The sequence below is a fragment of the Salvelinus sp. IW2-2015 genome, unplaced genomic scaffold (assembly GCF_002910315.2).
Source record: "Salvelinus sp. IW2-2015 unplaced genomic scaffold, ASM291031v2 Un_scaffold5385, whole genome shotgun sequence".
NCBI lineage: Eukaryota > Metazoa > Chordata > Actinopteri > Salmoniformes > Salmonidae > Salvelinus > Salvelinus sp. IW2-2015.
Window position 1 is genome coordinate 11,347 of NW_019946650.1, and position 17,546 is coordinate 28,892.

Here is a 17,546-nt window from a genome sequence, read left to right on the forward strand (position 1 = left end):
AGAAATCTCAATATTATGCGACAACAGTCACATAAAACACAAACGTGGACACAACTCACACACGTTGTTTACCCGGAACAATACGTAAAATGTTGACGCCGCTGTTTAAATGACGTAGACGTTACGTCGCTACTAGGAAGCTCAGCGGTTGCTGGGGTAACGTGCTGCTTCCATAGAAACAAAACTGCACACTAGCGAGCTGTCCACTGAGGTATAAAAGAACGGCGCTATCGGCGGTGTTTGTGGGTTTGCAGGGGAAAGAGCCACGAAACACGCTATCCCCCTTCAAAGACATGAAACGGCTATGCATATGTGAGATCTGCAGCTGTGGGTAAGGAGGATGTATTGATTAGTCTAGTAAAAAGGTATGATGACATTCATGAGATTACCAGTGTTTCCACAAGTTGTGTGTGAATAAATTATTTTCGGCGTTAATAGGATTGACTAACCAGTGAATTGACACGCCTATGCCAAGTAGTGCATGGAGTTGACATTAAAAGGCAAATATTGTATTTATATTATTGCTGACATTCATTATGAATCACTGTTGTAAAAACTCTATCCAATCCATTTGGCATTCCTTTAGCTACAAAACTAGAAATGCTGAAATTCTTAGAACGACCCATATGCATTGTGTAAATTGACTGTCACAATAAAATGACTATTCAGTGGCAAAATAAATAGACACTTTTGCCATTTTGCCAAGTTGTCCAATGGCTAGTCATGGAAAAAAATTATTGCCCAGAAAAATATTGTTGCACTAATGACTAAAAGTATCCTAGATAGGTGCGAACATAGCTACGATTTGCTTTTTTGCATAGTCTAGCTACATTTGTCATTTCACCAATACAAGGAGACTTGTCTGGCTTTATTTAGATCTGTAGGCCTATCCTAACTCACAATGCTGTGTAGCTAGCTATGTCTCTGTCCTGAGTAAAGACAACGCCCCTGGTTACATAGAAACTAGTGCATTTCTTATCGCCCTGAAACGATATCAGCCTATGCAAAACCACAGCAATCATTGTGAAAATGTAGCCCATGATTTCTGGCATTGGTATCCTATTGATTACAGTTGTCAGTTTATTCAAGTTTAGGTTTTTTTCTTCCACTCTTTATTTTACCCCCAACTAAGTATACTATGTTAACACAATACTCCAATGTAGGGTATTATCTTGTTTGGTTTATTATCATGTGATGTTGCACAATGTTTCATAAGCCTTTCAAATAGGTCAGTGAAGCAATCATTTTTTCTGATTCTGAGTCTGACCATGTGAATTAATTATGCTACTATGCCTGTTAAGTCACCATAAATGCAATAGAAATGCATGGCTGATACATCATATTGAGTTAAATGTCTGTTAATCTAAGATTAAATACACGTCTGGCATCTTTTGAAGAATTCACACCAAGCTCAGTCAGTACACATTCATTGCATTGCATAACCAGGTAGATAATTGCTCACACCCAGCCTGCTGGTTTCCATTCTGCACTTAATAAAGAAAGAGTTAAGATGACTAGTCTGTTATTTCATTCAGAGGATGCTCTTTCTAAGTGTAGGGTGGCATGCCACGTACCTAGCCTAACTCACTGCCAGTCACCATAATTGCATTGTAAATTAATACTACACTCTATTGGTATTGTGTTCATTAGTCCACTGTTAATGCACGTCAGCACAGCTGTCAAATTTAAGATAGAGCACTTTCAGTAAAATAAAGTTTTTGAACTTTGCCCTCTGTCTAGACGCCATCGCTCCCCCACCGACCCACAGCTCTGTATGGAAAGCCAATATGACATGTTTCCTGACAGAGTACACAGAGAAGTACCCCGCCTATGGAGGATACAACCCGCCCCAGAGCCTGAAACCAAAGCCTGTTAACCACGGTGACCGGGGGAGAATGGATGGAACTACTACATTCAAGTAAACGCCTTATCATGGATCAGACCCAATGAAAACACCAATCCCTTCAAGTACACTACTTTTGGCCAAGAATGCCACATAGGGCAGGGACAAAAGTAGTGTACAACCAAATGTAAGGGAATAGGGTGCTATTTGAGACTGTGTCAATCTTCTGCTATTCAACCACTCTCATTTAATGCAAAGCCCTTTGAGGCACACACACACACACACACACACACACACAACACCCCTCATGCAAGCCATGCGGTTTTGAGGGGATTTTGGAAAATTTACCTTTTTAAGTGGTCTCTAAAAGTCAAGCAGATTCCATATTCAACAGTCAACCTCTTATGTAGATATCACCAACTATATTAATTAGGAGTTATCCACAGAGGTCTCAATCCCAAATGAATGAAAAAGACTGTTACTCTCTCGCTCTCCCTAGGACTGACTTTATTCCCTACGTGGTGACTCGACGACCGGGAAACAGCAGGCGGAGTACAAACCCAAACCTGGAGTCATAGATCTGGGAGCCACCTACAAACAGGACTACAGCCTTTATGAGGTCCAACCTTCGCCCCTTCCAGACCCAGCGAAGGGTACGCGCAACAGGCACAAAATGGATACAGTGCCTACATACAAAGGTGAGCTATTCTGGTTGTTTTATGACATATTACACATTTCTACAAGGGGTACCGCACAGTGATCCTTATTTTAGTATTATATAAGAAATATTGGCATTTAAAGTTAATACGTTGCAATTTCTATGGGATATTTTATACATCAAAAATTACATCATAACAATAACAAATGCGCTCTATAAATAAACTATGGTTATTACCAAAACTAATACATACAACTCTTTTAATGTTTCAAGAGGATTTCCGACAGTGGGAGATGTGCAAGCGGGAGCTGAAGAAACCCGATCTGACCTACCACCCGCCAGACGCCAAGTTCGACGGCCACACCACCTTCCAGGACGACTTCCCCCCCGAGGCCTTGCCCCAGAGAGAGCTTCAAACCCTCCAGTATCCCCAAAATGTCCGATACCCCCTTCGATGGGGTGACCAGTAACCAGCAGTGCTATGTGTTCCCACCTCTGGAGGCACGCTGGGTGAAGGCTCCAGAGCCCTATAAACCAGTAGCCAGCCCCTACAAGACCTCACCACCAACCGAAGAGACTACCAGGGCCTGCCAGGACAGCTGCCCCAGAGCTATAAGCCAACCCTGGAAAGGTAACGCTGTGTTTAATGACATCTCACTAGTCACAGACTATGTAATCGAGCATCTGATCAAATTACACATGATTTTAGTTCTGGGTTAACCCAGATTAATATCTCACTAACTCACTCCTCTTCACTTACCTTTTCTGGCCAGTGATAACGTCAACTGGTATTGATCATTAGAGACAGTGGCTGATGATCTCTGGGTGGTACCTAGCGGTTAAGAGGTTAGGCCAGTAACCGAGCTGACTAGGTGAAATCTGTTGATGTGCCCTTGAGCAAGGCACTTACAAGAGCAATTAGGGTTAAGTTGCTCTGGATAAGAGCGTCTGCTAAATGACTAAAATTAAAAAAATCTCTGTATTGAAGTGCAGATTCAAGATAGACTGTAGTTTTGTTTGAATGTCCCATGTGTTTTTATTTTCAATGTGATTATCTGGTGAGTTGATGTATGTTACTGAGTGAAACCAAAGTCAAATGTCCATCTGAGGGTCAACAATAAACCTCTATTCCACTCTACTCTGTTCTAGGTGACGTCTGACGTTCCCTTTCAGAGCAGCACAGAGTTTAAAGAGCGTTTCCAGCAGTGGCCCGTGTCCTGCCTCAGCTGCACAAGAGCCTGCAGAGACGTCAGCCCCACAGAGCACATGGACATGAGCACCACGTCTGGTCAGACTACGTCCAACACAACATCCAGCCTTCATCTCTGCCAAGCCCTTCAATCGGCCCACCAAGTCATCAGCTCCCTTCCAGGTGGGGATGAGACGAACAGGCATTCGGAAAGTATTCAGATCTCTGACTTTTCAGTCGTTACAGCTTTTCTTAAGTGGATTAAATATTTTTTTGCCCTCATTCTCCACACAATACCGCATAAGACGAATCAAAACAGGTTTTTAGAATTTTGGCAAATGTCATGTTCGATGGGGAGAGTCGCTGCAAAGCTATTTTCAGGTCTCTGCATAGGTTGATCAGGTTCAAATCCAGGCTCTGGCTGGGCCACTCAAGGACATTCAAAGACTGTCCCGAAGCCACTCCTGCGTTGTCTTGGCTATGTTCTTAGGGTCTTGTCCTGTTGGAAGGTGAACCTTCATCCCAGTCTGAGGTCCTGAGTGCTCTGGAGCAGGTTTTCATCAAGGATCTCTGTACTTTGCTCCGTTCATCTTGCCCTCGATCTGACTAGTCTCCCAGTCCCTGCCACTGAAAAACATCCCTACAGCATGATGTTGCCACCACCATGCTTCACCATAGGGATGGTGCCAGGTTTCCACCAGATGTGACGCTTGGCATTCAGGCCAAAGCATTCAATCTTGGTTTCATCAGACCAGAGAATCTTGTTTCTCATGGTCAGACCTTTAGGTGCCTTTTGGCAAACTCCAAGTGGCTGCCTTTTACTGAAGAGTGGCGTCCGTCTGTCAAATCTACCATAAAGGCCTGATTGGTGAAATGTCATTCTGTCAGAGTGATCTGAGGATGCACCTGAGCTCAATTTCAAGTCTCCTAGCAAATGGTCTGAATATTTACAGTGCATTCGGAAAGTATTCAGACCCTTTGACTTTTTCCACATTTTGTTATATTACAGCCTATTCTATTTAATCCATTTTAAAAACAAATCCTCATGAATCTACACATGATACCTCATAATGACAAGTGAAAACAGGTATTTAGACATTTTGCTAATTTATAAAAACAATAAAATAAAATTAAATCCATAAGTATTCAGACCTTTTGCTATGAGATTCAAAATTGAGCTCAGGTGCATCCTGTTTCCATTGATCATCCTTGAGATGTTCCTACAACTTGATTGGAGTCCACCTGTGGTAAATTCAATTGATTGGACATGATTTGGAAAGGCACACAGCTGTCTATATAAGGTCCCACAGTTGACAGTGCATGTCCACAGCAAAAACCAAGCCATGAGGTCGAAGGAATTGTCGGTAGAACTGCAAGACAGGATTGTGTCGAGGCACAGATCTGGGGAAGGGTACCAAAAAATGTCTGCAGCATTGAAGGTCCCCAAGAACACAGTGGTCTCCATCATTCTTAACTTCTTATGGCTGGGGCAGTATTGAGTAGCTTGGATGAATAAGTGCCCAGAGAGAGTAAACTCCCTGCTACTCAGTCCCAGAAGCTAAGATATGCATTATTAGTATATTTGGATAGAAAACACTGAAGTTTCTAAAACTGTTTGAATGATGTCTGTGAGTATAACAGAACTCATATGGCAGGCAAAAACCTGAGAAAAATCCAACCAGGAAGTGGAAATCTGAGGTTTGTCTTTTTCAACTCATTCCCTATTGAAGATACAGTGGGATATTGGTCATGTTGCACTTCCTAAGGCTTCCACTAGATGTCAACAGTCTTTAGAACCTTGTTTGATGCTTCTACTGTGAAGTGGGGTCGAATGAGAGGGAATGAGTCAGGGCTCTGGCAGAGTGCCATGAGCTGTGACGCTCTTTCACGTGAGAGCGAGCGCTGTTCCATTGCATTTCTACGACAAAGGAATTCTCCGGTTGAACATTATTGAAGATTTATGTTAAAAACATCCTAAAGATTGATTCTATACATCGTTTGACATGTTCTACGGACTGTAACGGAACTTTTTGACTTTCGTCTGCTCCTAGGAACGCGCGTCATGAATTTTGATTTGTTTACCAAACGCGCTAACAAAAGGAGATATTTGGACATAAATGATGGACATTATCGAACAAAACAAACATTTATTGTGGAACTGGGATTCCTGGGAGTGCATTCTGATGAAGATCATCAAAGGTAAGTGAATATTTCTAATGCTATTTCTGACTTCTGTTGATGACACAGCATGGCAGATATCTTTATGGTTGTTTTGGGCTCTGAGCGCCGTACTCAGATTATTGCATGTTTGCTTTTTCGGAAAGTTTTTTTCAAATCTGACACAGCGGTTGCATTAAGGAGAATTTATCTAAAGTTCCATGTATAATACTTGGATTTTCATCAACATTTATGATGAGTATTTTTGTAAATTGATGTGGCTCTCTGCAAAATCACGGATGTTTTGGAACTGCTGAACATAACGCCAATGTATACTGAGATTTTTTTATAGAAATATGAACTTTATCGAACAAAACATACAGTACATGTATTGTGTAACATGAAGTCCTATGAGTAATGATCTTCATCAGATGACAAAGGTTAGTGATTAATTTACTCTATTTCTGCTTTTTGTGACTCCTCTCTTTGGCTGGAAAATGCTGTTTTTCTGTGAATAGGCACTCACCTAACATAATCGTTTGTGGTGCTTTCGCCGTAAAGCCTATTTGAAATCGTACACTGTGGTGGGATTAACAAGAAGTGTATCTTAAAATGTTGTCAAATACTTGTATGTTTGAGGAATTTTAATTATGAGATTTCTGTTTTGAATTTGGCGCCCTGCACTTTCACTGGCTGTTGTCATATCGATCCAGTTACGGGATCTCAGCCATAAGAAGTTTTAAATGGAAGAAGTTTGGAACCACTAAGACTCTTCCTAGAGCTGGCCGCCCAGCCAAACTGAGCAATCGGTCAGAAGGGATTTGTCAGGGAGGTGTATGTTTTTGATTTATTTTGCTACTACCTGTATAGATAGTCATTCTGACAGAGCTCCAGAATTCCTCTGTGAGATGGGAGAACCTTCCAGAAGGACAACCATCTCTGCAGAACTCTACCAATCAGGCCTTTATGGTAGAGTGGACAGATTCTCTGCTGATGAAACCAAGATTTAACTCTTTGGCCTGAATGCCAAGCATCAAGTCTGAGGAAACCTGGCACCATCCCAAGCATGGTGGTTGCAGCATCATGCTGTGGGGATGTTTTTCAGCGGCAGGGACTGGGAGACTAGTCAGGATTGAGGGAAAGATGAACGGAGCAGAGTACAGAGAGATCTTGATGAAAACCTGTTCCAGAGACTCAGGACCTCCAACTGGGGCGACGGTTCACCTCACAGGACAAACCCTAAGCACACAGCCAAGACAAGAGAGGAGTGGCTTCGGGACAAGTCTTTGAATGTCTTTGCAGCGAACACTCCCATCCAACCTGACAGAGCTTGAGAGGATCTGCAGAGAATAATGGGAAAACTCCCCAGTTTATTTATTTTAATTTTTTAACTCTTATTTCTTATATGATATGATCATTTATTTTAGGTTATGAATCATATATATAGTAATATACTACTTTGTATTGAACGCTAACATTGTTGTCCACGTTTCTTTTAGCTGAGTGCAGCATACTGTAAAATACTGTAAGTGCAGTTACATATCACGCACCTTTTGTATTGCTGTCATTCAGAATGGAGGTGTGTTGTTGTCTTACTAACTAACTTTGCTGTGTTGAGTGCACTGGCACTGATCAGTATTTATAGCAGTAGCTAGGTAGGTAGGTAATAGTATTTATAGCAGTAGCTAGGTAGGTAGGTAATAGTGACATTACTAGATGATATCTCCTAAAGTTTGTTTCCTCGCCTGATGTATTAGCTAGTCCAACGCAGTCAATCATGGGACACACCAGTTTGGATAAGATCAAAGCACTACAGAAGAATCCTGCCAACGTCAGGAACCTGTGCATTCTGGCACACGTGGACCATGGTAGGTTCCACACGTGGACCATGGTAGGGTCCATTGACTACAGTTTATTGACTTGGTTATTGAGAATGTTGCACGGGATAATACTGTACAGTGCCATGATGACAGTTGTTTGCATGCATGACCATTTGTAGTGACACTCCATTCATATCCACCACTATCTATTTTGCAGGCAAAACAACTCTGGCAGATAGCTTGGTGGCCAGCAATGGCATTATATCAAGTCGCTTAGCCGGAAAGGTTAGTATGACTTGATCTCAATCATCTGTAGTGGTATTATCCTTGTCATACTACAGTAGCCAGACTTTGTTATTTGGCCCTTTTACTAATCTAGTTGTCTGTCCCTGATCTACACATTGATCTGTGATATGGTCATGTATACATCTGTGTTCTGATGTTGTTTATGTATTAGCTGAGGTACCTGGACAGCCGGGAGGATGAGCAGATCCAGAGTCACGATGAAGTCCAGCCGCTATCTCACTGCACTATGCTGCTGTAACACCATAGTAGGAACATGTTGACTTGATACGTTGAGACCTGTTGTGAGGCAGACCACTTGTCTCCATCTAATTGACCCATGCTGTGTATGTGCCTGCCTGTTGTTTCTGTCTGTCTTGTGTGTGTGTGTCTGTCTCAGGGAGAAGACTACCTGATAAACTTGATTGACTCTCCGGGCCATGTGGACTTTTCGTCTGAGGTGTCCACCGCCGTCAGACTATGTGATGGGGCCATTGTCATCGTAGATTCTGTGGAGGGAGTTGTCCACAGGTAAGGCAATTACAGTCAATGCAAATGGCACCCTATTTCATTTCTAGGCCCTGGTCAAAAGTAGTGCACTATTTAGTGAATAGTGGGATTTTGGACACATACGTACTTAGGTTATAGCCCCGGGGCTCCCGAGTGGCGCAGTGGTCTAAGGCACTGCATCTCGTGCTAGAGGCGTCACTACAGACCCTGGTTCGATTCCAGGCTGTATCACAACCAGCTTGTATTAGGAGTCCCATAGGGCATACACAATTGGCCCAGTGTCGTCCGGGGTAGGCCATCATTGTAAATAAGAATTTCTTAACTGACTTGCCGAGTTAAATAAATAACTACCTGTTCTCCACTGGTTCTGCATTAAATAATGTTTATTAATAGTTTCATGGAAGTGGGGCACCAAGCTCACCCACACTTTATCATTCAGGGTTTCTTTTTGCATTTTTAAGCCAATTTCCTTAAATTCTACACATTTCTCATAGAGCTGAAATGTATTTTCTGCAGTTTAAGCTATTTCCAGCAATTCTACTCATTTAGCCTTAGAGCTGAGAGAAATGTGCATTTTAAAATTCATTTCCTGAGATTCTACATATTCTTACCATGGAGCTGAGAGAAAATGTGGCAGTTTTAAAGCTAATTTCCTGCAAGTCTATGCGTTTAGCTGTGTTTTTCAAGACTGCCTAATTTATTGTTTTGGAATTTTCTCCCTTACTGTCTAGCTTTTATTTGGATGATTGTTATTCTCAAAGATTATATTATTTAAAAAAAGATCTCTACATACTTTATATCTGCTTTAGATGTTTAAGTTTACACAGTGTTTTTTATCCCAAAATTAATAAAAAATATATAATATAAACATTTTTTATGCTGTTTGACTAGGCGACCTGAAAAAAGCTTAGGTGGCCTGTGCAAGGATTTCAATTGCAGAAAACCCTGTCATTGTTTTGGAATCTAATATGAAATATATTTGTCACTCTACTTTCTCAACTTCATGGCATTTTTGTTTTGTCTTTGTTGACGTGAGACTTGCCTTACTCAGTATCAGTTTCTGTGTTGTCCACCATCCGTCCGTAGACCCAAGCAGTGCTGCGTCAGCGTGCTGGAGAACATCAGGCCTGTGCTGGTTATCAACAAGATTGACCGGCTCATCATGGAGCTGAAGCTCACCTCAGGAAGCCTAAACACACACTGCAGAAGATTCTAGAACAGGTGAGTCTCTGACCTCTAAAGAAAGTGTGATTAGTCAAAAGACAAACAGTATACCTGCATAAAGTAGTACACCATTAATTGCCCCTGAGGTTAAGTTGAATCGAACTGAACTGAATGTACTGTTTTCGTTAAGAATCGGTTATAACAGAGACATGTTCTGGAACGTATATGATTCTTAATACAGAAGTGGGCTATATTCTAACAAAGTCCTTCCCTCCTCACAGGTGAATGCAGTGACAGGCTCTCTGTTTACCTCAAAGTGCTGGAGGACCGTGCGGTGAAAGAGGAGCGGCGAGGAAGATAAGGAGGAGGGGGACAGCGGCCTGCTGAGTGTCCCGGGTCAGAGCAGGTGTACGACTGGAGCGCGGCTAGAGGATTCGGATGACTCCAGCTCCTACTTCTCCAGACAGGGAATGTGGTCTTTGCCAGTCCATAGACGGGTGGGCTTCAGGTGGTCCTGGGTTATAGCATTAGTGCACACCGTAGCAAAAGGTTTTGCAACTGAACACAAAAACAGCGTTCTTATTGGACATGTGCAGGAGGTAGTCGCTCCCTTTGGGATGTTTGCTCCTGTTTGGTTCTAGTGAATATGACCCTGGTCCTCTTAAGGTCTTGGGCGTCTGTAGCCTTGGGTCTGTCAGAAGGGCATTATTTAGCAAAAATAAAAAAAACATCAAATTACATAAGTGTTCAGACCTTTACTCAGTACTTTGTTGAAGCACTTTGGCAGCTGGCCACTCAAGGACATTCAGAGACTTGCCCGAAGCACTCCTGTTTTGTCTTGGCTGTGTGCTTAGGTCGTTGTCCTGTTGAAGTTGAACCTTCGTCCCAGTCTGAGGTCTGAGCGCTCTGAGCAGGTGTTCATCAATGATCTCTCTGTACTTTTCTCTGTTCATCTTTACTTAATCCTGAATCCACAGCAGATGCTGCACCACATGCTTCACCATAGGGATGGTGCAGGTTTCCTCCAGATGTGATGCTTGGCATTCAAGCCAAAGTTCAATCCTGTACATCAGAGAATCTTGTTTATGGTCTGAGAGTCATTTAGGTGCCTTTTGGGGAACTCAAGCGGGCTGTCATGTGCCTCTTACTGTGGAGTGGCTTCCGTCTGGCCACTCCACATAAAGGCTTGATTGATGGAGTGCTGCAGAGAGTGGTTTTCATCTGGAAGGTTTCTCCATCCCCATGAATCTAGCTATGTCAGAGTGACCATTGGGTTCTTGGTCACCTCCCTGACAAGGCCTTCCCCCCAATTACTCAGTTTGGCGTGCGGCAGCTCTAGGAAGGTCTTGGTGGTTCCAAACTTCTTCCATTAAGAATGATGAGACCACTGTGTTCTTGGGCCAGCACGCTTGGGACCTCACAGATTGATCCTCGACACATCCTGTTCGGAGCTCTACGGACAATTCCTTCGACCACATGGTTTGATTTTGCTCTGACAAGCACTGTCAACTGTGACCTTATATAGACAGGTGTGCCGTTCCAAATCATGTCAATCAATTGAATTACCACAGGTGGAGTCCAATCAAGTTGTAGAAACATCTCAAGGAGGATCAATGAACAGGATGCATCTGAGCTTAATTCGAGTCTCATAGTTAAGGGTCTGAATACTTATGTAAATAAGTACCTCAGTTGCACATTTTTTTATACATTTCCACAACATTTCTAAAACCTGTTTTCACTTTGACATTATGGGGTATTGTGTGTAGATTAATGAGAATTGTAATTTTTTAATACATTTTAGAATAAGGCTGCAACGTAACAAATGTGAAAGAAAAAACAATCTGTCTGAATCTTTCCGAATGCGCTGTATGTGGGCCATCAATACGTGTCTTGGGAGTTTGGTCAGGTATTTGGTTATTGTTGAAATGTCACTAGGTGGGACTTTTGCCTAGCTTTCAGAGAAGCAACAGAGGTATAATTCTGCATGACTGCAATTGATGTAGAATTCTAAATAACCAGCTGAGTAGGAGAAACTTTAGCTCTTGTTCACATAAACGTCAAACATCTCAAACCCAATGTAATGATATTTATCCTAGCAGCCTGCACATTCTTATGTCCCTCAAATCAGGTCAGTGCTCTGCTAGCAAGGTGTTTAATGTTCTCCCCATGCTACAGAGCATCACATAGTAACTACTACAGACAGACTAGACTGTATGCATTATAGTCATTGTATGTCTTAGTGTGTCTGTTTTATACAGGTGTGTACACAAGGACCCAGTACCTTGTTTTGAGGGCAGCTGTGCTCTAGGATCGATGACAATAACAGTGATGTCATGTTATTCAGTGAAAGCCGAGTGTTGTACAAGCCGTGTTGACCGACACCCATTCAAGTGTTGTACAATCGCCGGTTGACCGACACCATTCAAGTGTTGTACAAGCCGTGTTGACACACCCATTCAAGTGTTGTACAAGCCGTTTGACCACACCCATTCAAGTGTTGTACAACCGTGTTGACCGACACCCATTCAAGTTGTACAAGCCGACCGACACCCATTCAAGTGTTGTACAAGCCGTGTTGACCGACACCCATTCAAGTGTTGTACAAGCCGTGTTGACCGACACCCATTCAAGTGACGCATTGCTCTTTTCTTGCCTAAAAAGCTCTGTTTTGACAACTCAACACATCACTGAAACCACTGAGAATTACAAACATGCGTAGATTTCAAATGTTCAGTGCAGGCTATTGTCAGTGAAGGCCTCTGTCAAACCACAACCCAGAACAAAGAGGCTGAAGCATAATGGAGAGGAAATATCAATCACTGTGGTGTTTAGCTTTTCTGTCGTTGGTATTTTCCAGCGTTAGCAGCTTTGTGTGTTTTCTTGTAGTATCCAGCAGTTTGCCCAGATCCACAGCCAGAGGATGGGCATCAGGGCTGAGGTGCTCCTGAAGACCCTCTGGGGAGACTTCTACCTTAACGCTAAAGCCAAGAAGATCATGAAGGGAGCTCACGTAAGACCAATGCTAACGTTCTACCACAGTAATGAATGCTAAGTGTTGCGTCCCGAATACCACCCTATTCCCTTTATAGTGCACTACTTTTGACCAAGGCCCACAGTGCTCAACAGTAGTGCACTATATAGGGAATTTGGGACAGTAGCTGTGTCCAAAATCTGACTTCTACTTACTAAAACTTCCTACTCTGTGCTAATCATACCACATACTATTAAGAACGTAATGTTTAGTAAAAACGTATGCAGTAAGCAACAAATATCAACATACTAGGCTCATCATACTGAGAAGGCTTCATCTGATGCACAATTGGTTTGTTCCCTGCCATTTGTTCATTTTTGTCATCTTCTCTGATTATCAGCTGTTGTCAAACACACGTGGGTCTGAAAGGAGCATTCTGTTCCTCAATACTGTGCAGCGAATTCTTCTCGATGGAATGAGTATGACATCCTGGCATTTAAATCATACTAAGTTTTCAAAATTTCACATGCTATAAAATGTTCTGTTTTTGCATACCCAATCAGAGTACTATTAAAAACACAAGTATGGGTATTTGGACAGGCCCACGGACTAAGTGTTGCKGCTYTATGGTGCTAATGGGTTCCACGTTATACTACTAAAGCCACTCTGTTGCAGACTCCCACTCAGAACCACACTAGCTTCTGACCCTTCTGGCTGCATTAGCCGTTAGCCTTCAGCGCTAGCTAGTAGACTGTATGGAGAGGGCAGCACAATTTCCCAAAGAAACCATGTTCATACCATAATGAACATGCATTACACACAGACCGTCACATTCTCAGACTGTTCAAATATCTAATCACTCAGTCATTAGACGGATCAATATAATCTTTCCTCCACTATAGAACAGAGTAGACTCATCAAGACACACACACAACACAAGTCCAAACTTCAGTCTTTCCTATTGATTTTCAGTCCATAGAAAGTGGATAATAGAGCTTTTAGTGTAGCCAGTAGCCAGCCCTCTGAGAGATGAAGGCACCATATTCCCTTTATAGTGCACTACTTTTGACCAGGGCCCATAGGGATAGAATGCTTGCTTTGAGTGCTATGGAGGTTTGACTCCGTATTATATATTTTCAGCTCTTGTTCTACATTCGGTGACACAGGGTCATTTTGGATTGGAGCACTTTTAGAAAGTGAGTCGTTTTACAGTACTGGAGCTGAGAGACTGGACGGGTTGACCTATGCGCTGGTGTGTGTGTGCGTACATGACTGTGTGCGCCTATGCACTTTGGTGTGTGTGYGTGCGTCCACTCAGTGCGCTTGGTGAGAAAYACAGCACTGTGTGTGCCTCTTCAGAGCTTTCATAATCCCACACTGCAGCCTATTTGTTGGAACAGCCAGCTATTAACGYCAGTACACCACGTCTGTAGTGCACTATATACAGGGTAGGGTGCCATGTGGGATGCATCCATAGTGAAGAAAATAGTGCATTAATCCAATCAATGATTCTCCGTCTAGATAAGATCTACAATGGTTTGACTGTTTCTGAAAGATCCATTTCCTCACTCTTTCTTCCTCTTCCTGTATTTCTCTCTTCCCTCTCCAGGCCAAAGGAAAGAAGCCTCTGTTTGTTCAGCTCGTCCTGGACAACATATGGAGTTTATATGATGCTGTTGTTACCAGACGGTAAGGGATCTCTGAAGATGTGATCTCTGTCTCTATGCTGTTATGGTTCCTTGCAGCACCTTTATTAAATGTTGAAGTGTGTATGAAGATGGAGTGCTTTTGAGATGTGAATGATGATGTACGTGTGCTCGCTCTCCTCTCAGAGACAAGGAGAAGATAGAGAAGATGATGATGTCACTAGGTGTTAAGGTGATGACCAGAGACTTGCGTCACTCCGACCCCAAAGTCCTCCTCTCTGCCATCTGCAGCCAGTGGCTCCCCATCTCACAGGCTGTATTGTGTATCCTACCTCTGGAGGTGTCTGTGTGAGGTGTCTGTGTGAGGTGTCTGTGTGAGGTGTCTGTGAGGTGTGTGTGTGTTTGCGCTTCCTTAACCCTGTGCCCCAGTCATGGTGTGTGATAAGCTGCCCAGTCCGTTGGACATGACCTCTGAGAGAATAGAGAGACTGATGAGTGTGGGAGCACGCAGGTTCCACTCACTACCCCTGCAGACCCAGGAGCTGAAGACCGGTGAGACACACACACTCTGCAGTTGCAGAAAAGTTGTCTTGGTCTGCTGTATGTGGGTGGTTCAGTGTGTGGGGGAAGATGATGTGTGTGAGCTCTTCCAAAGCCCACCTGGCATGTTCTRCTTTTACGAAGGCATTTCTGTATCCTGTGAAGGTGTTAGTTTAGCAGACCTGCTAGTCCTTTCCTCTCTCCACCCAGCCCCAGTTCAAGGCTTTCTTCTTTCCCAGACCGCCTGGCTATGGAGAGGAGAGTTGGCAGGGCTTGTCTCTTTCCAGCTCTCACCTCATGTTAACGAGATCAGTGTTGCTTTTTAATGCACGAAACAGAGGGAAATGTTTTAACAAAATATTTAAAATGGATACATTCAGGTAGTACAGATGCACAGGTACCTCCAGATTTTGACTACGCTGTGTTAATGGATAATCAATGATATTCCAACACTTGTCAAAAATCAAGGGAACACTTAAACACACAACCAATGTAACTCCAAGTCAATCACACTTCTATGAAATCAAACTGTCCACTTAGGAGCCAACACTGTATTGACAATAAAATGTCCACATGCGTTGTAGCAACATGGAACATAGACCAAAAGGTGGAAATTATAGCAATTAGCAAGAACACCCCCCAAACAAGGCAGTGATTCTGCAAGGTGGTGACCAACAGACCATCTCAGTTCCCTATGCTTCCTGGCTGATTTTGTTTGGTCACTTTTGAAGCTGGCGGTTGCTCTCACCTTAGTGGTAGCTTGAACATCTCAACCCAGACAAGGGGCTCAGGTCAGTGCAGTCATCCAGTCACGTGACATGCTAGTCGCAAGAAGGTTTCTGGGTGTGTTGTGGGCCAGAGCATGAGCGTACCCAGGAGACTAGGCAGTTACATTCAACAGACGTGGAGGTAGGCCGTAGGAGGCAACAACCAGCAGCAGGACGCTACCTCGCTTCTGTGCCAGGGGTAGCACTGCCAGAGCCCTGCAAAATGACCTCCATGCAGGCCACAAATTGTGCATGTGTCTAGCATATGTGTCTCTATCACAGGGTCGAGGATTTCTCATCTCGGTACCTGAATGGCAGTCAGCACCTCGGGCTTGAAGCACATGGAGGGCTGTGCGTGGCCCCAAGAAATGCCCACCCCAACACCATGACTGACCCACCGCAAACCGTCATTCTTGGAGATGTTGCAGGGCAGCAGGACACGTTTCTCCACCGGCTTCCAGACTGTCACATTGCTGCTCATTGCTCGTGTGAAACCTGCTTTCATCTGTGAATGAGCAACATGGCGCCAGTGGCGATTTGCCCAATTTCTTTTGGAGTGCCAACGTCTTGGTGATGGCTCTAGTAGAGCATCACCCCCACACTGCTGTTCTCGGACGTCGCTATTGCAGTCGCCAATTCAGACCTCCTACCACCCTCGTGCATGGCAAGTTCCATGTTGTCATCTGACCGTGTTAGCAGGGAGCAATGCACATTTGTGGCTCTCGGACCGTGGCTTTGCAAAGGGTCTTGCGTCTTGCAGTGCACCTCCTGGCACAAAGGCGAGGTAGCGGTCTCTGCTGGTCTGGTCTACGGCGTCTCTCCAACGTCCTGATGTGTACTGGCCTGTTCCTAGTCGCCTCCATGCTCTGGGACCTACGCTGACAGAACACAAACCTTGCAACTCGTTGTTGTGCCATCCGTGGATGAACTTTGCACTATCGAGCACTTGTGTGGTTGCTTAGACTCCTCCAGTCGACCGTAGAGTGGAGCACCGCCACTATTCAAAAGTGACCAAACACTCAGCCAGAAGCAAGGGACGAGGAAGTTGTCTGTGGTCACCATCAGCATCCTCCCTTTGGGGGTGTCTTGCTAATTGCCATATAATTTTCCACCCTTTTGTCTATTCCATTTGCGCACACACAGCATTGTTTGAAATTTTATTGTCAATCAGTGTTGCTTCCTAATTGTACAGGTTGATCTTCCACAGTACAGTGTGATTGACTTGGAGTTCAACATTGCGTTGTTTAAAGTGTTCCCTTACAGATATTTTTGAGCAGGTCTCTAATTAAACTTGCTAGGGAAGCTGTTTGCGGTGGTCTTCACTTTGGAACAAACAGAAGCTAATGGCCAAAAGGGTAGGGTTCTATCCTAAATAAGTCCCAATTAGAAAACAGCGTGTCTCCTGCGTCTGTTCTTCTTTCGACTCGGTTCATACTGAAATTTGTCCTAGTGTCCTCTTAATCGCTGGGCTAAAACGAGGCGAATGCTTTGGACCATTCATGTTACTGACAACCTCTATAGTATCTGGTGGGTAAGGTAGTAATAAGTATCTCTGTGGAACATCCAGACTTCTTTTTTTAAGGCAACATCTTAATGCACAATGGCCTATTACTTTAAGTACAGCACTAGTTAAATCCTAGATTTTACACAGCAATATGCTTGTGATTTCTGTTACTGTCGGATGGTTCTCTATTGAAATTTCTAACTATCCTCTGTCTGGTGTCCTCCTTTTCTTCATGCAGGATCGTTCCTGTGCTGTCATCTGACACACAGCCCCTGTCATTGTTTGTGTCCAAATGTTATGGCTGGACCGCAAGTCCCTGCCTCAGAACAAACAGAGGTAGTGTGTGTTTGGTGTGTTTGGTCAGACCCAGTACCCGACCATAACATGCAGAGGTACAGCTGTCAAGCGCGACATCGTGCTCGTCGACTGTACAGGAATACACTACCATTGGCACTCTTGTCTATGCGGTTTCATGATGTATGTATGTATCTATGT

The 17,546-nt window shown here is 43.6% G+C and overlaps 2 pseudogenes; both read left to right on the forward strand.

Annotated features, from left to right (window-relative positions):
* Positions 1 to 141: 141 nt before the first annotated feature.
* Positions 142 to 7,376, forward strand: LOC112078203 (stabilizer of axonemal microtubules 2-like; annotated as a pseudogene).
* Positions 7,250 to 14,792, forward strand: LOC112078204 (elongation factor-like GTPase 1; annotated as a pseudogene).
* Positions 14,793 to 17,546: the final 2,754 nt, after the last annotated feature.